The sequence below is a fragment of the Triplophysa rosa genome, linkage group LG7 (genome assembly GCF_024868665.1).
Source record: "Triplophysa rosa linkage group LG7, Trosa_1v2, whole genome shotgun sequence".
NCBI classification, from domain to species: domain Eukaryota; kingdom Metazoa; phylum Chordata; class Actinopteri; order Cypriniformes; family Nemacheilidae; genus Triplophysa; species Triplophysa rosa.
This window is the reverse complement of record NC_079896.1, coordinates 3,215,121-3,239,572: the sequence shown is the minus strand read 5'-3', so window position 1 is coordinate 3,239,572 and position 24,452 is coordinate 3,215,121. Positions and strand designations below refer to the sequence as shown.

Below are 24,452 nucleotides of genomic sequence, written 5' to 3'. Positions count from 1 at the left end.
TCTCATCGCCTGTGAATAGAGGCTTTTGACATCGCATTAAACAGACATAATTGCCATTTAACCCCTTTCGGGTCGCCCGGGGCAGGGCTCTGCCTCCACAATCACGGTTGCAGAGAGGGGAGATTGAGGGCGTAGCCCAGGGGCCGCCCAGGTGAGGGCAAAATGTCAATTTATTTGTTTATACAGACTCTTGTTTTCTCATTATTTCTCTGCATGTCAGTCGCTAAACATCAAGTCTTTTTAAGCTCTATGCGTTCACCTTTTTAACTTTTTGGAATGACGACATACAGTATAAAATGCATGAAACGGTTTATCCGAACCTACAGAAACATTGCGCAATTAACTATAAAACACCGCCTAATGAGCAAAAACAAAACAGTAATTTAAAATGGAGCCTATGGGATAAATATAAAAATATACTATTTCAGAAGTAGACAAAAGACGAACATTATGTGTTAATGTGAAACTAATGAAAAATGACAAAATCGCTAACCTCGTCCGTGCAAACCTGTATCCAGTTTTATAGCTCCTATCATAACCAGACAGTACATTACACATTTTACATCAAAAAGATGTCAATATTGGTTTTCAACTTTCAAGAACACCTTCCACTATAGACTTCTATAGTAAGTGTATTACTGCATGCATTACGTGCAGTTTTTCTACAGACGGAAGGACCAAAGTGCAACTTTTAACCCAGAATATTCATTCAAAATGTTTTTGCAAACAGTGCTGTAGCTATTTTTCACTGCATACATTATCTCTCTGAAGCAAGATTGCACATGGATTTTTTTCTAGTGACGTTTTTACTGCACATACTCGTACGACACATATTAGGTCTTGCCTAAGATCTGATAAGTCTTTCAGGACAACCCATCAACCAAACCCACGTGCAGTTTTGCACATTGTTTTGCATGTGTTAACCACAATGTGGATTGAGGCGATGTCACACGTTAGTATCTACAGCAACCAAAATGATCTCCTGCGTCAGCTCCCCTGCACGTCTTCATCAACTGAGCCTCATCATGACACTAAATTTAACTACCACTGCTAGAAAAAGACTTCAGATGATACACTATTTGCACCTAAATTGATCATTCTGGAGAATCACAGTACAGCCATTAAACACTGGCTTTTATTATGCAGTGTAGTTGGAGTGTGAGTGTCACTGTGCTCCTGTTGGATGATACGAACAATGCATATATGATTTTGTATGCATGCATGCAAGTGTGTGTGAAAAAATCTAAACATTTAAGATGCGTTTACTTGAGAGATTTAGTCTTCTCTGAAAAAAATTCCAAATTGTTTTTTAACTAAAGGAATAGTTCACCTTCAAAATTAATATTCTGCCATTATTTACACGCCCTCATGTCATTTCAAGCCTGTATGACTGTGTTTATTCTGCGGAACACAAAAGATGATATTTTGAAAAATGTTGGTAACAGAAAACCGTTGGTCCTCCATTGACTTGCATTGTTTTTTTTTTGCCTATACAATAGAACGTTTTTTTGGTTACCAACGTTTTTCAAAATATCTTCTTTTGTGTTTTGCAGTGTATTTTTTCTACCCTATAGTTTTAACCATAAACTCACCTATTTATTTTTATTTATTTATATATTTCATAAAGCAAGACTTCCTACTTGCTTGCCAAGTAAATGTATCTTGATTTAGAGCTTTGCAAATGCGCTAGCCAAATGCGTTGCTCTGTGTCCAGCATGTTTGTTGGGGGCTATAAACCTCCATTGCTCCAGGGGGCGATAGAGATACTTTCAAAATATCGCTTTTTTTCACTATGCTGTAGCTAGCTGACTACAAACATGGCCGTTTCTCAATTCCAAGAACGCAAAGAACGGAATTGTGTTCTAGTGGAGACCGGTCTTGCGAGGCAGCCTTGGACCTTGGATGGACGCGCCGCAGTGACTTCTGGGACGTCAAGCAGATTCCATACGCGCGCAAGGCTGCATTCGATGCATCCTTGATATGGAGAACACACCCGAGTACTTTCATGCGTTCTCTGTTCTTGTGTTCTTGGAACGGACTTTGACGGTTATTGATGACGTAGAGCGAGAACACGAGGACACAAGACCGCTGACGAACGCATATTGAGAAACGGCCCATGTCTAGTTGCATAGACCGTTGCTTTGCCGTGACCTGAGAGAAAACTGACTTTAGAAGAAGACGTTTCGATCTGAATTGCGTTTTGACACTTTTACACCGTACGCACTTGCGCGTGGTTCCGAACACCCTTTCTAATTCCACCACATGTTTTTTATGAAACGGTACAGCTAAATATTTACTAAATAAATGCTGAAAGTCCTCTCAGTACAGGCATAAAATCTAAAAATGTTTTCTGAAAATCCATAAATATAATTGGCTCTCTACAGGTTTATTTCCACAGGGCTTATCTGATTTTACATTTAATGTGAAAACGATAAGCCCTTCCATCCACCAGATAAAGTAAATGAATTTCGTTGAATGCCTGAATCAAATGCTCAAAATAGCACAACATCATTCATATTGACAAAGTGAAACCTAGTTAAGATCCATAATTCCCAATAGGTAGTGCCTAGAATAAAACCCGTCGACGAAACAAAATATGAATAAACAAATGTGCGTTAAAATCAACATTTCATTTTTATTTGTGCATGAATGAAACTAAATCTTAAATGATTTAGTCTCCATTTGAATAAACTCACATAACCGCCTGTCCCTCAAGGATTTCTCGCTCTATTGTGTGTCATGCAGAGACATTGATAGAGCGACATAGCTGTGTCTATAATGCAATAACAGCAGGCAAATGTTATTTGTGTAACATGGCTCTGTTATTCATGGCTCAATTTTTAAATGTCATTTGGTGAGATCAGCTCATATAAGAGCAAACTTCATAATAAAAAAGACGAGACATGCTTATATATATACAGTGTATATAAATATATATATACACATACACACACACACACACACACAGGCTTTGGTTGACTATCCCCGTGGGGACATTCCATAGGCGTAATGTTTTTATACTGTACAAACTGTATATTCTATCCCTAACCCTATCCCTAAACCTAAAGATCATAGAACACTTTTTGCATTTTTAGATTTGTAAAAAATATTGTTCTGTACAATTTATTAGCTTTTTTGCCCCTGGGGACCTCAATTTTGGTCCCCACGGTGACACGAGTCCCCATGTGTTGGTGTGTATTCAGGTTTAGGTCCCCACCGGGATATACAAACATGAACACACACACACACGTCTGGTTTATTATCTCCGTAGGGACAGTCCATAGGCGTAATGAGTACTGTATATTTTATCCCCTAACCCAACCCCTAAACCTAAAGATCATAGAACACTTTTTGCATTTTTAGATTTAAAAAAAATATTGTTCTGTACAATTTATAAGCTTTTTTGCACATGGGGACCTCAATTTTGGTCCCCACGGTGACACGAGTCCCCATTGAGTTGGTGTGCATACAGGTTTAGGTCCCCACCGGGATATACAAACATGAACATATATATATATATATATATACATATACACACTTCCGCTTGGGACTTTTACTACTGCGCTTTCAGACATGCGCACATAAACAAAACTGAGAGAAAACCGGTAAAGGCGTTTACAAACTATGCGCATATTTGCAGACAAACTACGATCGTGTTCAACGTTATATGACCAGACAAAGTACAACACACAAGTTGACTACCTACAACACACGGTGTTTCATGAGCTTTCATGGTCAACAATTACGGACATTTTCAATAACCTGGCTACTAAGACCATGTATGTGGCAAAAACTCACTGACTAAACAATAAACCTTCCCTCAGGAGTACACTATGAAAGGTGTGGCACCCAGACCCGTGCCGCTCTTATTGGTAATACCAAGTACTAAAAAGAATAATAAAAATTTTCAGAGCCTGCGGGTAAAGCTTTGCGTTTTTGTCCATTATGAAAAAAGCGCAGCATGGAAAACAAATGCCAACTTATGTGTATGCGCATGTTGACAGAGATGTATAGTTTTATGGCAGCTTTTCTTGATTTATGGCAGCATTATTTCATTCAGTTGCAAGACGGCATGAACCTACTGGACATCTTTATCCATTATACCCTTTCACGTTGTATTCACATCTACCTTATCACCCTATGAAAGCAGAACCGCCTGCGGTTTTCATTACTGTATTGTGGCCGAGTTTAGAGATAAGCTGAAAGAAACAGTTCCATGTCTGACCAACTGTTCCTCATTTCCTGATGGCAACCAACGTAAAGCATATTAGCATGCGGGCATTAGAATGTATCGGCCGTAACATCTCACGCTTTGGAATTGGAGGCAGAAACATAATGTAGCTGCGTACAGCAGCAAAATTCCCAGCCTGCTTTGGAAGCTTTTTTCATCCGCAAAACGCATCTGCAAACAACAGGGGAAACTGACAGATCAAATAAACAAAAGACTGCTGCAAATTCTGCACGCTCCCGCCGTGAACGCTTTGCGCGCCATGGGTTCATTTTTAGCACAATTAGAATCTCTCCGCTTTTTTTTCAGTGCTGTTGTTCTGATCAAAATCTGCGCTGATTTGCAATTTCACGCCACCAAATCATCAACAGCTGTCAGATATTAAAAAAGGAAGCTCGATTTGAACGCCACAATATATAACCCCGCACATTGCAATCTGCGTCTGAAGTATGGAGGCGTGACCGCCTGCGCATTTAATGTAACTCGAAGTCCAAAGTGAAACTTTTTTAATTGTTTTGGATTGAGTAAATGTTGCATCACTTGCTAACAATGTACACAAAACTACACCGCAGCATACCAGCAGTGCTGACAGATTCACACATTTCGGCTCTCTATCGCCATCTCTGTTCGAAACCCAAAATTGCAGGTTACTGTACATGTCGAGTTAAGTTGACTTTTATAGCACTTTTTTTCCATTTGCACTGCATCCAACTAGCTGTACAAGAAAACAACAACAAAGAAAAGAGATTATATGTTGAAAACACCGAATAAAAATATGACGTTATGGTAACATGAAGTGGGTTGAACTTAAATGCTTTTAAACTGACATTACTGTTCCTGCAAATCATACCCGACAGCTCAAATTATAAACCATTATTTTCGGTCTAACGTTGCAAATTGGAATAGGCAAGGATGCAGTTTTAAACACTCTGCTTGTTTATTTATTTATTGTTTAATTCCTGAAAGCTATCCCACTACCTCTTTACTTGCTCAATAAATTATGTTTAATAAAACACATTTATTGCCGCTGTAAACATTATAATTACAGTATTACATGTATACTCTTTCTTCGGCATGTTTTATGTTCTAGTAATATCAGAATGCACTTTCTTAGCTCATTTTGGATGTGCAACCTACAGTAGACAAAGAATATAAAATAATAATACAAAATGAAATATGAATGTATATTGTGGTAATTAAAATTAATAAATGCAATAAACAATATCAAGCAGGGATGTAATGAAAATCGTAAGAGACAATAGGTGCTGGGATGCATTTTAAATAGACTTCAATTCTGTTTTTAATTTTTTTGTTCAGAATACACTTTTCCTTTACTAAACAAAAATTTCTTATCGAGCAAACATTTACAAAATGTACCCCAAAAACTGTCTCATACACCTAACCACATTCACAATGTTAAAAACACCTAACCAGATAAAAATGATTTATAATTTGAGCTGTCAAGATCACTTAGTCTATAAAAAAATAAGTACTTAAAGTGAACTGCAATGTTACATTTCAAACAGAGATGGCGACATAGAGGCAAAAGTTAGGAGAGGCAAAATCGTATTATTAAAACAGAAGATTGTACCACAACACTTGACAATTTAAGCTTCGTCACAACCGTGTATCTCCAGCATAACCCGTTCTCCACACGGCTTATCTGTGCACAAATCCAACGACACAGACCTGTGATACCATGAATCTCTTAGCAGTCCAGACAAAGAAAGAAATGCTCCCTCGGCTCTGCTTATTTATCCCAACCCTGAAGTTCCTCTGGTACAATAATCGGCCACACAACGCTCACACTGCAGGCACCTACAGGAAAGCCTTTAGAATGTTGAGATGTTTCTTCAGGGCAAGAATGCCCTGAGCCCCTCTCATTAGGTTGAAAAGAGAAACTCCTTCCTCGCAGGGAAACAAATCTTTAACTCGCAGTTAGTCTATGATCTGTCAGCTTTCAGATTTGAACTGAGAGCGAGCAGAATGTTAACCAGAAGCAGTGTTGGGTGTAACTGCTACTAAGTAATAAGTTACTGTAATGTAATTACTTTTCCCTTGAAAAAGTAAAGTGAGGGACTACTCTTATTTTTTCTGTAATTTAATTACAGTTGATGTTGTTGAACATGTATTCAATAGTGGAAATGACATCAAAATTATAAGTCTAACTTTTAAACGTATGCTTTACTGTATCCCTCTCACATTTGTATATTTGGGTCAGTTAATAAGAATAGTTTATGTAGTTATTTATTATTAATTTGAATGAATTAAATAAGCCGTTTCATGTCTATTCTTGAATCAATTCTAATCAAGGTTGATGTGGATATAGAAAGTACTTAGTAATAATAAGTCATTAAATACTTCTTGGAGAGAGTAATTTGTACAGTAATCTAATTACACTATTGAATATGTAATTAGTAACTAGTAATTCATTACTTTTTCAGAGTAACTTACCCAACGCTGACCAGAAGGGAAGGTAGATGGGATGCTGGTGGTTTTCATCAGGTTTGGAGGTGGCCTCTGAGCATGCTTTTCTTAAGTTAGTCAAAAAAACGTCATTAAACATGAAGATTTTTGACGTTCTTAAGGTTCGCGTAATGACGTATTGTGTTATTGAAGAGGACACCTCGAAAACTGGATGTTCCTGTCAACCGATGATGTCATCATTTTCGTTTCACATCACAGGGTGTGAAAACAAGAAAACGAAGCTGTTAATCGTCTGGCGGCGTTTCTCGCAGACTTCCGCCAACCGCCGATGTTGTACCGAATTTCGAGTTTGACTCCCCTACTTCTGATTGGTTCGTTCACTTAGGATGCTGCTTTGTAATTGGTCCCTATCTCTAAAGCCCGCCCCCACACCTAATCCTAACCCTAACCTTCGTAGGGGAAAACAGGGGAGTCAGATTTTGATACGACACAGGCACGACGCAAGCAGCCCGAGCATCTGTTCTCTAATCCAGAAGACCCCGTGCCTTTTTTATTATCCGTCGCTTTGGCTCTATCTGTCTGCGAGAGGAACGTGGCATTTCTAATTATGAAAAGGCAATTCATTAGCGGCTGATGCCTGGGCAGAAGGTCAGAGAATGGAGGATGTCACGGCAGCGCGATCTGTATTCGTACGCCACAAAGGAAAGGTTTGATCCTTTGACAAGGCAGGTACGAACAACACTGTGGCATTGTCTAGGCTTTAGTCAGTGCTGTGAAATAGACCGAACCCGCGATAGAGACGGAGGTGAGATAGCTTGATCTGCGCTTTTGGAACACTAAGCATTTTAGTTCAACCGCGGAGAACGGTAGCAAGACAGGCTCTCAAACAGATCAAACCCACAGGGAAAAAACCACCATCTCAACAAAAGCACACTGTCATCAGCTCCATTTTTACATCATAGGAATTGCTTTAGCAGGTCTACCGTGAGAATACAAGATTTAACTTGAAAAGAACTTAAAAGCTCGAGTTATCAAATTAAAGTCAGTAAGTCACACATTGATGTATGGCGGTCGATTATAAATCATCATTCTAAACATCACTAAACAGGGTGTCTCTGGAACGGAGCCCGTCTGATGGATGTTCAGAGCAACAATATATATTTTCAATATTCTGAATGATTTTGCTTGCAATATAAAATTAGAAGGATAATTCACCCCCTAAAAACTTCGGTAATCATTTATTCACCCTCATGTTGTTCAAAACCTGCATTTGACTCTTCTGTGGAAGATATTTTGAGAAATGTTTTGGTGGTTTTGTCAATGGAAGTCAATGGGTCAACGTTCTTCAAAATATCTTCTTATGTGTTCTGGAGAAAAAAAGTAATGCAGAAAGTTATAGTAAGATGTCTTGATAAGACATCAGCCTGAATAAATGATAAAAACTTTTCATTTCTGGGTAAAGTATACTTTTAAGGATTGTACACCTTATAAACATCACATAAATACACTCCATTTTAAACTATTTCATATCTAAGGAAGTAAAATAGATTTTTTTTTAAAACACCTAAAAATATCTTCGTCCAGTCTGCATAAAATAACTACAAAAAATAAAGTACAAGGCCTTTCCTTGGCTACTAAACTGAGTGAAAGTAAAAAATTGTAAAACAAACACATGTAAATTCAGGTCATATACCCGTGAGTGTGTGTGTGTGTGTGTTCATGTTTGTATATCCCGGTGGGGACCTAAACCTGAATGCACACCAACCTGGGGACTCATGTCACCGTGGGAACCAAAATTGAGGTCCCCATGGGCAAAAAAGCTTATAAATTGTACAGAACAATATTTTTTAAAAATCTAAAAGTATTCTATGATCTTTAGGTTTAGGGGTTGGGTTAGGGGTAGGGGATAAAATATACAGTTTGTACAGTATACAACTCATTACGCCTATGGACTGTCCCCACGGAGATAATAAACCAGACATGTGTGTGTGTGTGTGTGTGCGTGTGTGTGTGTGTGTGTGTGTGTGGTACATACAGTTCATATAGTGTGTGTGTGTGTGCGTGTGTGTTAGTGTGTGTGTGGGGGGGGGAGGGTAAACCCTACGGTATGGGGACAAAACCCACAAAGATGGCAATATCCAAAATCCTTGTGGGGACATTTTTTGGGCCCAATGAGGAAACAAGCTTATAAATCATACAGAATTAACTTTTTTGAAAATCTAAAAGAGCAGACAGTTTTGTGTGATTGTTAGGTTTAGGGGTAGGGAATATGATATACAGTTTGTACAGTATAAAAAGCATTGTGTGTGTGTGTGTGTGTGTGCATGTGTGTGTATATGTATGAATTCCTAGGGGATCAATGAAGAAAACATATTTAATATAATATAATACAAAATGATGTTTCTTCAATATAAAATTGCTGAAAGGGTTTGGGTTAGGGTATAGAATATACATACAGTATACAAGTCATTATGTGTGTGGAAAGTTGCCATAAAACACAATAACACAACATGTGGGTGTGGGTGTATATGTCTTCAGAGAGAGATTGATGAATCTCATAAACATGTACATATGGACTTTAAAGTCAGCACTTAGCTCAGTTAACTAAAGCTGTTGAACAGGCACTCGTATGCTTCTAAAAACAGAAGACATTTGATGGTAAATCTGGTGTTGTGTGCATTTAACAAGCATTTCCAGTTCCCAACGAACACAGAGACGTCCCCATCAAACTTTGTTTAGGTGTCGTTATTTTTAGTTTTCATTACCTGGTGGCTTCAATGCTCATCCGTCCCTTAAGACAGTACAGGAAGAAAATAAAACAGAGGCTCCGAGGAATAAACACAGCATTATGCAATCTGATGGCGCACCATTAAGATCGGAACAAATCCCTATAACACTAAAACATAAGATAAACGACTGAGTAAACAAAATGAAATAAACAAATGTTACTCTGAGACTACGCTACTGACTTTTGTGTAGGTAACTGTATTTTTAGATCAGGTGATCGGGAGGCAACATCATTTTAGATTCTGACACTGCCTGCTGAGTACGTCCAAAAATACCCCGTTTCTCCCCGCAGTATGACGGCTGGTGTTAATTAAACAGAAGTTAAAATAAAACTATGGTTTGCACTGTTCATTTCATTTTGCAGGTGGTGATTTAACACCAATTATGTGCATCTGCCACCACACACATCCACATTATAATGGTCTTACAAATGATCTTTCCATCAGCTGTATATTGGAGATTGACATTTTGACTTAAATAGGAAAATTAGCTTTCATTTAAAGTGAACATGAACATGTTCTGATCATGTTCAATGTATTTTTAACCTTACGAGACAAAGAAAGACATTTCTATGTCTTGTCTAATTGTTTTTTTTTTTTGCGGGTTTTAAAAAAAAACTTTTTCATCTTTATTTTCTGGCTTTAGTAGTGTGGAACTCAAATCATCAATACCTTTGACTCGTCACTCAAATATACTGAGTGACAAATAGTGTTTTATTAAATGTAGATATACAGCCACGGAAAAAAATTAGGCGACCATTCCAAATTTTTGTTAAATCATCATTTCTAGATGTATTGTGGTCATTCCAGTCGTGTTTGTTGAATTTCAACAAAATCAAACCTCAGGATTGACAAAGTCATCCAACAGCAATGTGAAAGACTAACGCATGAAAACTGTGATAAAAATCCAGGTTATCACATAAAAAGTAATTTCTGAACTTTTCCTAAATACATGTACAAATATTCCTGTTGTATTGATTAAAAGTGAATATGAACGTGTTTTCTTTGCAGTATTTGAGGTCTGAAAAAATACAGGGCATCTTTTCTGTTATTGACCTGTTTCTCCAGTTTTCATTTTCTGCAAATAAATGCAAATTGATTTTTTTTATTTGGGAGAAATATTGTAAGTAGTTTACAGAATGATCATTTTACCTAAACACATACTAGTAAATTCAGAAAAACTGAAAATGATTTTGAAATGGTCTCTTCATTTTTTCGCAGCTGTATATTGTTTTTCCACTACTGTATGTATTGATATATTGTTGCATTTAAATACAAGCGATTAACTGTAATTCTTCCTTGTAGGTGGAAAACATGCATAAAATATATTTTTAACTATATTTTCTGATTTTTTCAAATGGCTTTAAAAATGCAGACAGAGGTTTTCTATGTTCTATTGTATACAATAAACAGTACACACTGTTTATTTCACACTTTTTATGTGAAAAAGAGAAATACGTAAATAAATAAATGAAAGTCACTCAATGGCACAAAATTGACTTTTCCTCCCTCCTTCGTTATTATCTCGGCGTCAGCTGTCATAAGCACACACGCTCCTCTATTACACCTCTCAAAGCTGTCAAATCCAGCAATATGAATATTTCAAAGCTCAGTGACAAGCTGGCTATTAAATCAAATAACAACCTTCACGAAAACGCACACCGTATGATTTCAGTGCAAAGAGAACTCACTCAAAATCCGCCCCAAATTACGCAAAATAACAAACGCTGCAGAGACAAAAAATGTGGATATGTCAATTTAGGGAAAGGAGTGGCTGCAAACATAGTTATCAAAGAATCAAAGTTTGGCTGGTTAGCACAACCCCTGCTGGCAGATACAATAACTACACCACATGGTTTAAAAAAAGCAGTAATTAAAAATAGATGATAATGAAATAAAGTTCCAAGTATATTTAATTGTGATATGGTTGATGTTTTTTTCTTTATCATGTAACGCATTCAAATCAGATTGTACAGGTATATGCAGCTCTTTTAAAATTTCAAAATTGTGCTATATCGGTCGGTAACAGGGTCTTTGGTTTACCATTGGCTGAATGATACGTCAGTCAAGTTTTTTCACCTCTAAGGCCAAATAAGGGTGGAAAATCCACATTTGCCAGAACCGATGCTGCGCTCCTCAGAGATCACGCTAAGAAAAGCTGACCACGGAGAAGAGAGTCGAGCCCCAGAGAATGCCGTCGTGATTTCCCGGTCTAATCAGACATCCTGTAAAAGATCTTCCCACACGGTGTCCTTACGATCTCACACTCCTCCCGTGACAAATTCCTCCCTCCATCCTCTTATATCCATCCTCCAAATTCTGTCACCCGGTTACATCAGCCTACCCAGGGGGCCAGAGAGAGAGAGAGAGAGAGAGACAGATACATAGACAAAGGGAGACCGTGTGAAGGGGAGGGGCTTGGGTATTAGCCACACCCCCAGCCATTACACCTGTCCATTCAGTAGCTCTCAAGAGCATGAGAATCATCTCGATGGATCATGTGATCCCTAAACCTTCATCTGGCTCCATCTCTGATCCACCTGACAGGTCAGAGTCACTCCATCAGCTCTACCCAAAAATGCAGCACCCAACATTTATATATATTTAGATATACATAAAAACATACCTACATACATACATAGTCCCGTAATGCTTTATCGTAAGCCTCTCCAGACCGTAGTAAATAAACTAAATCAATTATTGAATGATTCACGATAACAATCAGCTGACTCAAAGGCACTGCCAAGGCAACAGCCCAGCTTCTCTAAACAAACTTCTGAAATGTTATTTACCCAAGAAAGCCCACAAGCCTCCCATCATTCAGCCAAACATCAACATCTTCTGCCAAACATTTCACACTCCAACAATCCACTACAAACCAGACAGCATCTGTCTCCAAGCCAAAGGCCTCTATGACACAAGCACAAAGAAACTGTGAGACGAGTACATAAGTATATAATCTACCAGAACAAAACAACAGAATCCTAATTTGCTGATTTTGTGACATCTAGCCATTTACAACATTGTGTAGATAACACATCCATCAACAGGGGGCACTATAACTAAACTACTGTTTCCTCGTAACAACAGAGCATTTTCTACCCCTTTCCATTTGGCACTTGTTGCTATATTTAGTTGACTGTATTAAAGGAGCAATGTGAAGATTTTAGCGGCATCTAGTGGTGAGGTTGTGAATTGCAACCAACAGCTCACTCCACCCCTCCCTCCTCCCTTTCGAAGCACTACGGTGGCTGACACAGAACCAAGATGTCGTCGCGTTTTTGCTTCTTTGCCGAAGGAGATAACGTATTTACGCGCTTTGTGGAGCAGTTTGTCCGTATGTCAGCTCATTCTAAGGTAATAAAACATAACCCTTCATTATGCAAGGTCTTTACACACCTCTGAACGCATAGTTATGTATATTATATTGCATTTCTGTCAATAGATCCTCCTAAATATCACACATTGCACCTTTAACAGTGACATAATAATCTAACGTGTCTCTTTTTAAAGTAACATCCCTCGTCGCTGTTCACATTCATCTATAAACGTGTAAACGTGTCTGCCCGGGTTCGAGTGACTGCGGGTGGCCACAGGAATCATAATCCATCTCGTGTTGGTCGAGTCTCCTCACAGCTCGCTCCCATTCGCTCGCTTTCATTATTTATTTCTCCTCCCAGCTTTGCTTGGCACTTATTTTGTCAGGCTGTGTGGGAGACAAAATAATTGCCTCTATATTTTCCGAATTGATTTTCTCGTGCAAGTTTAATACAGTTCTCACTGCAGACTTTGCTGACAGCCATTGCGCAGCGGCCCTCGGATTTATTCCATTTGCCCGCTTACAGGAGTTTACAAAAGGCTTATGTAAGTTTGAGCCTCATTACAGAAGCCTGATTGGTGGAGAATTTTATTAATGTCAGATGACAAATGCCGTCAATTTGCTCACACGGTTATTGTCATTTAACAAATAATTGGGGCGGAAGGAACAGCGATTTGGTAAATGAGTTGCCTGTAACATGATTTGTTCAAATGAGAATACAACTCTTAATACAAATTCCTTAATAGAGGGTTAATATCATCACAAAAAAAGGAGTAGGAATTCTTTTTTACTTGTGAAATTCTAAATATTTAACATCATAAGAAACTACATATGTAATATTCATAGAATTAGGCTGAACATTGAATTCACAGCCATGCAACAAATATTTGTATAAGTTTGCAAACATTTGCTGTCCTTAAAGGGACAGTTCACCCAAAAATAAAATCCTGTCATCATTTATTCACCCTCATGTCATTCAATGTCCATGTATGACACTTTCTTCAGCGCAACACAAAAGAAGATATTTTGAGAAATGTCTCAATGGTTTTGTGTCCATACAGTGGAAGTCAATGGGGTCCAATGTTGCTTGGTTACCAACATTCTTCCAAATATCTTCTTTTGTGTTCTGCAAAAGAAAGAAAATCATACAGGTTAGAAATGACATGATAACAATTGACAATTTCCCTTTTTTGGTGAACTATCCCTTTAAATGATGCTATAGATCCATCCATAAGGCACTCTACTCCGTCAATGCTGCTCGACCCCCACAGGAGAGAAACTAAATCAAACCAATATCAAAGATTCCTGCTTTGAATTTCACTTTCTTCTTCGCTACTCGACTGAATTTTGATTAAGCCAAAGTTAGCGAGCGTAACCTCGGGCCCGCGCCGAGCCGGCCGTATATAGGCCCCAACTCTAGAGAGCCCGAAACCAGGCCAGCCAGAGAAAAATCTGTCTGGAAAACGAGGGAGAAAGACACGAATGAAAAAGAATAGCGGGCTTTTTATCCACTAGCCTGCACAGGCCTCTCCATCTCTCCATCTCGCGGAGGCGGTGCTCCCTGGGACCCGAGAGAACGGAGGGAAAAAGAGGTTGAAGGAAACAAGGCAGAGAGATTGTCTGTCGAGCATCACGAGCGCGTCGAGAGGCAGCTCTGTGCTGTCAGAGGAAGGCAGAGGTCGCGTTTGGAGGAGAAAGGAACAAGGTATTAAAGTGCATTAGGTAGCTCGCGCTCTCTCGCTGACATTAATGAGCAGCCGGAGAGGCGTGTCCATCCACACACACTCGTACACTTTTCTAATGTCTGCACTGTAAGCTTGATGTATAAATAATGGTGCCATAGGGTCGGTTTCCCAGACAGGGTTTAAGCCTAGTCGCAAACTAACCTAAATGTTAGAGGACACCTTAAACAAAAACAACGTGCCATGACATATCTTAAGTGCGGTTGTTTTGTCTCAAGATGGACACCAATGATGTTTTTTTTATTATTTAAATATCCTAATTTAACCAAGGCCTTTTAAGGTAATCCTTGTGCGTGAAAGAGGTACTCTTTCATCACCAAAAAGACTCACATTCGATAACTGATTTGTTTAGTGTACCTTTTTGTAGGTTATGTCATTACACTATTGGCCTGTTTTGAAAGCTGAACTCAGTACTATTTATGATTAAACATAAACAAAACATAGTTATTAAACACTACACACTTAAAAAATCAACTTAAAAATGTACGTTTTTTGTACTGACTTTATAAGCAATTTGAATTTAAATCATATTAAACTGACTTAAAAATTGTGTTCATTTCATTCAAAAAAACTTTGTTTTGTAATCACTTTAATATATTTTAAGTATAAATGACTTATATTTGATAGCCAATTTGATTTCACTTAAAAACTGACATCATTTAACCTACAGTACATCAAGAGTAGAAAATGCACCTGCAATTTTATGTTTCAAACAGAGATGGCGATAGAGAGCATTCTCAAACTGCGATCAAGATTATTATAGTTTCCTAAAACTGTTAATTGAGATCAAATAAAATACTGTCTTAAATTGATTTGAAAAACTTAAACTAAACAAAAATTTGAAATGTTGCCTTTGTAATAAACTTAAATAAAAAACAAATTACGACTAACATGCGTCAGGAACACCCTATAATCTTAGAGAGCTTTCCCACCATCGTGCCGAATCATTCTCATTGCTTAATCGTTCCACTCCATGCCAATCCATCAGGGCTGGACTGGGAAGAAAAATCGGCCCTGGCATTTTTAAGCCCGCATCGGCCCTCCACCGAATCTGTCGACGGGGGGGGGGATAGGGGTGCATGCATACGTGTCTTTTGCATTCGCGTTTGCATTCGCGTTACGGCCCCATACGTTAGCGGCAAACGCGTCCGTTCCGGCCCCATACATTAGCGGCCAGATGGCCAGTCCGCCCCTGCAATCAATGCTAGCCGATACGTAAATGGTTTCATTTTCCACCGCAGGGCTGACAACGGAAATCTTTAGAATGAAAACACAAACGCGTCACGCGCTCCCTTTCTATGGCCATTTTTGACAAATTTGACAACCGAGCCGAGAACAGTTTGTCGAACCAGGCTCGCGTGGAAGCATAACTGTAACCGTATCAGACCGTGCTTACAGCGGTTTGGCGCAATAGTGGAAAAGCGCTCTTAGAAGACAGGAGAAAGCCACCAGATCGAGAAAACAAACTCGAACAATTTGTCCACTTAAACGATTCGTGGGCCAGCAGGAGCCGTTTGGACACACACAGAGAAATGGAGCACCATTTCAAAATGATTGCTGGGATGTCAGCTGTTATGGCAGTGGAGATGTGGGTGTTCAAAAGCTAATTTAGGGTTCGCTCACTAAAAACCCGTAAGTGGCAATTTAATCAGATCGTACAACTTTATTGCCAAATTGATGTCAGAAACCTTCATGGGCGCAGCCGTTAAACACAAGGTGTCCTTTATGTTTATCTCCGTGTGTTTGCACCGAGTGTTTTCAATTAAATCCGACAAAACTTTTTATGTGTAATAAAAGTAATTAGCTTTACATGATGATGGATGGGTACTAAAGACTGTCTGATGTTTAATTTTGGCCCTTTTGGAGAGAAATCACCGAGAACATTTTGTTTAATGGGTTTTGTGTGAGTTCAAGAGAACGGGTTAAGACGAGAGCGTGCATCAGCATCGACAACATCTGCCTGTTGTCAAACTTCAGTGCAAATGCGTGCAACGACTTTCACTGCATGTGTTCTTCGCCGTGTTTTGTTGTGGCGGAATTCATTTACATCCGTCCCCAGTTGTAAGTGTAATAAATAGACAGCACATCTTTCCGTTATCTTTGCAGGCTGCAAACAAGAAAACTAATGAAACGACAAGCAGAGATCCTCAAACTAATAATGTAGGTACTGGTTATTTTAATGAATCGATCAAACTCACGAACTAAAGCGATTGGATCAAAAAAGTCTAATGCCAGAGAAAAGATCAACTGAACAACTAGATTGTGTTTATTTATTGACATTTTAAACTCATTTCCATCCGACTCACCTGTTTGTTTTACAACATGGTAGTTAAAGATACACATATGCAAGACTAACATACTAATAACATTGTTTTGTATGTGCATATGACTAATTGGTTGTCACTAGGTTGAGACAGGGTTTCAGGGTTTCAAAAACAGAATTTTGCAGGAAACAGCGAGGCGTGAGCATGTGTGTGTGTGTGTGTGTGTGTGTGTGTGTGTGTGTGTGTGTGCGCGTGTGCGTGTGTGTGTATATGCTGTTTCTGATTGACAGGTCTTTTCCACTTGGCTGACATGCACTGAGCAAGTGGAAATATGGCAGAGAGAGAGAGAGAGAGAGAGAGAGAGAGAGAGAGAGCTTCAGGGTGGGCACACACACACACACACACACACACACAGAAGACAAAGACTGAAGGAGAGTAAGAGGAGGCGTTAGTGGCCATCTATGATTTCTCCAAAGCTTCTGTACGGAAGAAACACCGATCAGGCCGTGGATAAGTGTAGGGGGGGGGGGAAGAGAGAGAGAGCGAGTGAAGTGCCGGTGATATGGGACACACTTCCTTCCTGTGAAAAGTGGAGCAGAGCTCAGCCAATCATCTTGTGTCTCTCTCTCACACTTTATCAGTTTTCTCTTCTCAACTCATGATGGTTGCATAGCTTTGAGAAATTAGTCACCTCCACACAGGCACAGAAGATATGCCATTGTCATTTCTCTCCTTACATAATACTTCTTGACAGGGTCTCAAAACGCTTCAAAATGCAACCCACCACAGTTCTCGAAGAAAAACGATCATTCGAAAGGAAAACCGGTGGGACTTGGTGCTTGGAGTTTGTCTAGAAGCTAAATCGAGAACGACGCAGTGTGACATTTAAATTCAGAATTATGGGGTTTCTGGATGTCTGTCAGTGTGCAAAGTAGCAAAATATATATATTTTTGGACATGCATAGATAGTTCACCAAAAATATTACAGATATGTGTAGATATTCTGCATGGTTGCTAGGTGGTTGCTTACTTTAGTGCAAGTCCATTTAAATGATTGATCCTATTTTGTCATTCACCAGGAGAAGATCATTAGACAAAAGCAATAGCACACATTTTCCTTCACCGTGCATGAAGTGTCATTCATGTCTACAGCACAAAATAAAAACCCTAACTCTAAATACTACCAAGAAACCAAGGCTAACAAGAAAAGGTCGATTTTTTATTCTTTCATACAACCACATAGCAGGTGCATTTATATTTCCAAGTTACACCATTCATTGCTTTTCTGCGAGCAGCTTCGTAATGCAAAAAAAAAAAACCTAACACGGTAATCGTGAATGTGTGATTTAATATTTCAAGTTATTAAAAATGTGTAAAGTTCCTGCAAGTCCATTACCAGAAAACGTTAAAGTTACCAGCCGCAGATGTTTAAATAAGCTAAGTCAAACGTCTTTCCATTTGCGTAGATAATATGAAAGATACTTCGGAAATTTGAATTGTGTTCTGTGTGCTTTAAAAGTCTTATGCTGGAAAAAAGCCATAAAATCTCTCTCCATAAATTATCACAAACTGACCTTGCTTTTGTTTCCAACACCGTTGTAGCAATACTAACTAACAGGCTATGAATAAATAATACAAAAATGTATTTGTTTTGACACTGTCATGTCAATTTCGTCGTTGCGAATAAAGAATTTTACAAATAAAGCCAAACAAATCGAATTTAATTCTTTTTAAGTGTTGGCAAAGCCTTTAAATGCCTTAAGAACATATTGTGTTGGACTGCTCAAACTTGATTCAGTATCCAACTTTCCTCCCCCACAAAACGTGCAAGCGATATGCCTTTAATTTATATTCTTTTATTTTACAGAGCTTGTTTTCTGTAGAGAGTTATCGAACCACTCCGTTTCAATCTCCACATCTAGTCTTATCAGCGAATGTAGTCGGCATATTCACATACACGTATAAGAGAAAACGGCTTGATCAAAGCCCAAAGCTGCCCTTCAGCCAGCTCTAACACGTGGGTGATGATAACAAAACCGAATATTCCGATATCATATTCTTTGTCATAGATCAAGGCCGAGACAAGGCACTGCGCAATGCATTTGTGTTGAGAGACCTCCTTTGAAGTTCTCGACGTGCTTTCAAAGAATTGTTTAAGGATGAGCAACTTGAAGACTTTCCATGTTAGGTCAGGGAAAAAACGCGCCCTAGCAGATTTCTCCTCCGCTGATCTTTCCATCTCTCTGCCGGTTTATTTATTAGACATGAGAGGGTCAAAAACTGCCAGAGGCATCTATTATAATCTGTCAACTCCTTACCGTTGCAGGTTCTGCCCAGGGAATCCCGCCCACCGGCCCTCGCTGACAACCTCGAACGTGAAACCTTTCCCGTAATTGTGCGCTTTATTGTCTCGAATTCCCCTAATTACAATCAGAGAGCGGTCGTTTCGGCTCCGACAAAGAAATAACAAGCATCAGAGAAAAATAACAACCGATTGCCATAGCCTATAATTGCGATTTTCTGCCCTAAGTGGCGGCCTAATGATTCCAAGCGTGGGGCGGACCTGAAAGAGGTTGCTGGGAGCAGATGTGATGCTCGAGAGATGGAGAAGGAAGAAAACACGGAGCACGCGCAGAGAGGAGAACAAGAAGGAAAACACCAGTTGAGTATTTCAAGTACAAGGAGCTGATTGTCATTAAAGGAGTAGTTCACTATAAAATAAAAAATTCATGATATTTCACTCACCCACATGTCGTACAAGCCGTCCGTGTGTTTATTTCTTCTGTCAAAAACAAATCGAGGCTTATGAGGAATTCTTTCCAGAGTTCAATAGACTTGCGTTGGTTAAACTAAAACTAAACCATAAAAATGATATACTTTATACATAATAGTAACATAAATACACGGCTTGTACAGCCTCCGCAACGCGCGTCCACGGCTTCCGTATTACGCAACCACAGGTAGATTTCAAAAGCAGCCGTGATTTGGACACGAACTGATCATTTTAAACAATAATCTTGAACGAAGACATTTAACGTGTCATTCAACATCCAAGAACCTTTGAACGGTCTTCTTTCTCTATACTCGCAAACACTGGGCGTGACCTTTCCAATGTGATTACAGAGTACGTGAAGTCATGGCATCATGAGGCACTCGGCGGCAGAGCAAGCCATATATATATATATATATATACTGTATGTTTAAAAAGTATATAATTTTTTAGTTTTCTTGGAAAATGACTAATGTTTCGCTAGACAACGCCCTTATTCATCGTGTCGTGTAGTCTTTTGAAGATGCGATGAAACTGAAATTTGGAGCTTAACCAACAGCCACCCGTTCAAGTTCATTATATGGAAAAGAACCCTGGAAAGCTTTCCTCATAAGCCTCAATTTGTTTTCGACATAAGAAATAAACACACGGACGGCTTGCATGACATGCGGGTGAGTGAATTATCATGAATTTTTTATATTTTAGTGAACTATTCCTTTAAAACTGACCATTTTCAATGTGTTTTTATGAAGCAAAGTTTTAAAGCTACAGTTTGTAAAAACCGCCGCTAGAGGGTGCACGATCAAAACAACAAGAATGGCGATTTTCTCACGATTTACAAGTAGTTGGAAACATTTGAGATATTGTAAGTACTCAGCTGAACAAAATATATAACACTACAGTAGTGGTTTTTGGATATTTTACTGCAAAATTGTTACAAACTGCACCTTTAAGCATGTCTTTTTTCAAAATATCTTTTGTGTTCTTGTGTTCAAAGTCAGATATGGAATGACATGAGGGTGAAATTTTCAAATTAGGGAGTAAATGATGAAATCATTTTCATTGCTACACTAAAAAAAGAGGCGCTACGAATTCACATAGATGCCATAAAATAACCTTTTGTGGTTTCTCAAAGAACATTTTAAGACTGGAATACACTACACAACTTCTTTTAAAATCAGATTTTAAAAACTAGACATCACACACTTTTAGACTTTTTGAAAGTTTGCAGAGAAAAACAGGGTATCGCACACTACACGATAAAATCTGCAGACTACTGCAGACTTTCTGCAACAAGTCCAGACTGAAAATCTCGGCAAAATCTGAGTAAAAGTCTTGTAGTGTACAAAGAACATGAAAATGTTCTTCAAGTGTTCTTCATGAAACCATATAGCCAAAACTGGTTCTTGTGGCATTGTGAAGTACAGTACTTAGATTAACTGAGATGAATGAACAATGAACAACTGTGGTTTAACTAACATTAACAAAGATTAAGAAATTATGTAAACATGTAATGCACATTGGTAATTCATGTAAACTGATGCATTAAGTAGTCTAAATGAATGTGACCTGATGTTCCAAAACAAACTGCAGAAACGCCTGTGATGTACATTAATCCCCTGTTCAAAACCAGTCAGTAGACAAAGTGTGCTCATGTTCTAAAAGTCCACAGGGCCAAAAGTGGCCATATTAGAAAAAACACCCAATTACAACTTTCTCTGCTCCGTTGCCGTGCGCAACACCAACTCCCACTTTATCTAAAAAACTCAAGACGCAGCAAAGCTCTTGCGGCCGTGGCGAGGGGTGACGTTAAAGGCCTCAGGACGGTTCTGCGGCGCTGGAGATAATGGAGATTCAGGAAAACAGAAAGCAGAGGGTATAAAGCTGCCAAACGCCGACACGCTACAACAAGCGGAACATGGGCGTGCGGCATAAGTGGGAATCTACAGGAGGGGAGGGCAAGATGTTTCAGTGTGCTGTCAGGATGCCGTGACATGTAGTGGTGGAGCAAAACTCTAAAGCTTACGGCATCCATTTGCAAATGTCTCTGAAGTCTCCTAATTATATGTTGCGTTCGCTGAAAGAACCGAGATCGTTTGTAATGTTACAATAAACATTGTACATTTAATTACATCAAATAAGCATTAAACACAAGGTTCGAGCAGTGTGCAATTTATATAATGACTGATTTATTTTCAACAAGTTAAAGCTGCAGTTCATCACTTTTTTTGGTTGAGAATAAACAAAAATAAGTTACCACGATTGACAACGGTAAGATTCTAATAATGATTTACTATATAGTATAATGATATACTGTATAGAGAGAGAGAGAGAGAGAGAGAGAAGCAACATGCAATTTTATGTTTTGGAGATCAGTTTGTTATTTCGGCAATTTTTATGATATATATATATATATATATAATAGACACTGACTAACAAGACTTAAAGGGATAGGCCTAGTTCAACCAAAAATTTAAATTCTGTCATGAATTACTCAACCTCAAGTTGTTCCAAACCTGTAAACATTTCTTAGTTCTGTTAAACACAAAGAATGATAATTGGGGAAAAGTTAGCAACTGACATTTCTGGGACATTACTGACTACCGTAGTAGAAAAAAATCTAATGGTATAGTCAAAAGTGCCCCAGAGCTGTTTCTTTTCCTAAATTCTTCAAAACATCTCATTTTGTGTTTAACAGAACAGAAAAAAATACAATAATTATCCAAAAATAATTTCTATGGTAGTTAATGATGCCTCAGAAATCTCAGTTGCTAACATTCTTCCAAATATCTTTCTTTGTGTTCAACAGAACAAAGAAATGTATTCAGGTTTGGAACAACTTGAGGGTGAGTGAGTGAGTGAGTGAGTGAGTGAGTGAGTGAGTGAGTGAGTGAGTGAGTAATGAAAGAATTTTTATTTTCGAGTGAACTATCCCTTTAAATGTCATCAATATATTCCTGTACACGTTTGTCCTTCATGGATTCAATTATTTTCATAGTTAAGTGAGTTTTGAGGTTGTATTTGGAGCCGACGATCTGCATTCTTGTTTTACAGAACAGAATGTCATCGACTCGAATCTGCTTTATTTGTAACCTAATCTAACAAATGAAGAAATCTATTTGGCACCCTGGGTTTGGGGACAGTAAAGTCACTCAGCCGCTCGACCCTGTGATCGAAACAACCAGACTCGCGTTTGACGGCTAAATGCCGATAGCATCTCAATTTGTCCGTCCGTGCCTTCCTAACATGTGAGCAAAACATAAACTAATGAAGCCTCGACTCGAAATCAGGTGGGCCCACGGAAAATTGAAAAAGTCCCACTAAGCTCATCATGAAAATTTCAGTCTGGGCCGATATTTTTCTGCACACCGCTGCTATATTGAGAGAGCTTATGGTAATATGGTTTTCTTTGAGAGTGGCATATTGAAAATAAGTCTGGCGGGATCGAAAAGGGAGTGTGGAGAGAGGAATCCGGCCCCAAGCAATTTCACTGTGTTTACACAGCGCCTCACAACAACACTGCCACATATACTCAGAGTGATGAAGCCCAGGGCGACCAGTGGCCAAACGCCGGCCAGCTGGAGTACTGGAAGAATTACATTTGAGACACAGAAAGTATTACAGTAAACACAACTGCATACACAATAACGTTTTGTGTAGCGATGCAGTTAGGTAGACAGAGAAGAAACGTGTGTTATCAGACTTTTCTCCTCCTGAGAAACAGATGCCACGTGTGGCAGAACATATCTCAACATATCAAGTCCGATTTAAGATATTAAAGTCCCAGTGAAATAAAAAATTACAATTCTTATTTTTTTCATGAAATATTACAACGTTTATAGTAAATAGCTTATCAATGTGGGTCATTTTCTTTTTAAAATTCATGAACCCTCATAATCTTCAGTTAAAATCTGAAAATGCACTTCCGCCCCGAAATGACTATCCATCGCAAATGACGTAAATTAGACGGCTTGGGCGGAGCATCCGTTAACCCCTCCCCTTCAACTGTCAGTCTGCTGCTAGTTTAATTTCAAAATGCAATTTAATTTTTATACATCCAATCAATGAGAAGTAAAAAACGCAAGCGAGCCCACTAATTTTCCCCTTTGAAATTCCTTTTCATTCGGAAATGCGTTGGAATACGGAAGAAAAAACGATCGCGACTTCCAGTTCACTGGGACTTTAAAGAGATCTGCGATTCTTCTTATCGGAATTTGTACAGCGTTAAAGGGACAGTTCACCCAAAAATAAAATTCCGTCATCATTTACTCGCCCTCGAGTTGTAACAAATCTGTGTAAATTTCTTTGTTTAGATGAACACAGAGAAAGATATTTGGAAGAATGCTTGTAACCAAACACTTCTTGGCCATCATTGACTACCACAGTAGAAACAATTACAATGGTAGTCGAAAGTGGCCCAGGATTCCTTCCTACATTCTTCAAAATATCTTCTTTTGTATTCAACAGAACAAAGAAATGTATAAAGCAATTTTCCTATATGGTAATAAAGACAGAAGGATGATTATTGTTGTATTTCGAAGAACATCATTGGGATGAAGTTTGAGACCTCTGGTTTAGCAAAAACACATCTAAGTTAACATCTACATAAAACATTGCTGACAACCCCAAGACTCCTAAGCATCAGCAACAAACAAAAAGCCAGAAAGCACAAAAAAGAGAGCAATCAGATGAACGGACAGAAAGACTAAGAAAGATGCATTTTCACATTAAATCTCAAAAGAACGTGTCACGCAGCATGCGGGGATCTTCTCGCTCCCGTGGGAGGCAGGCCGGATACACTGATGACTCCAGGGCAACCAATTTGTTTGTTTATTGACTTGGTGTTTTGTCTTGGTTACAGTTCATTGCAGGCTGCCTCCACTCCAGCACGCTCCTTTAAATGGCATCTATAAAAC

The 24,452-nt window shown here is 38.7% G+C and overlaps 1 protein-coding gene across 3 annotated transcripts in view; it reads right to left on the bottom strand.

Moving 5' to 3' along the window:
* The window catches only part of tafa3a (TAFA chemokine like family member 3a), a 75,390-nt gene that overhangs the window by 40,774 nt on the left and 10,164 nt on the right, over positions 1–24,452 (bottom strand). Inside the window, exon 1 of one of the 3 annotated variants that reach the window (XM_057337599.1) lies at positions 5,918–6,149. The exons of the other annotated variants lie outside the window; for them this stretch is intronic. The gene's annotated coding sequence lies outside the window, so the exon portion shown is untranslated. Of the gene's footprint in view, positions 1–5,917; positions 6,150–24,452 lie in introns of those variants that run through there. 3 annotated transcript variants of the gene reach the window in all.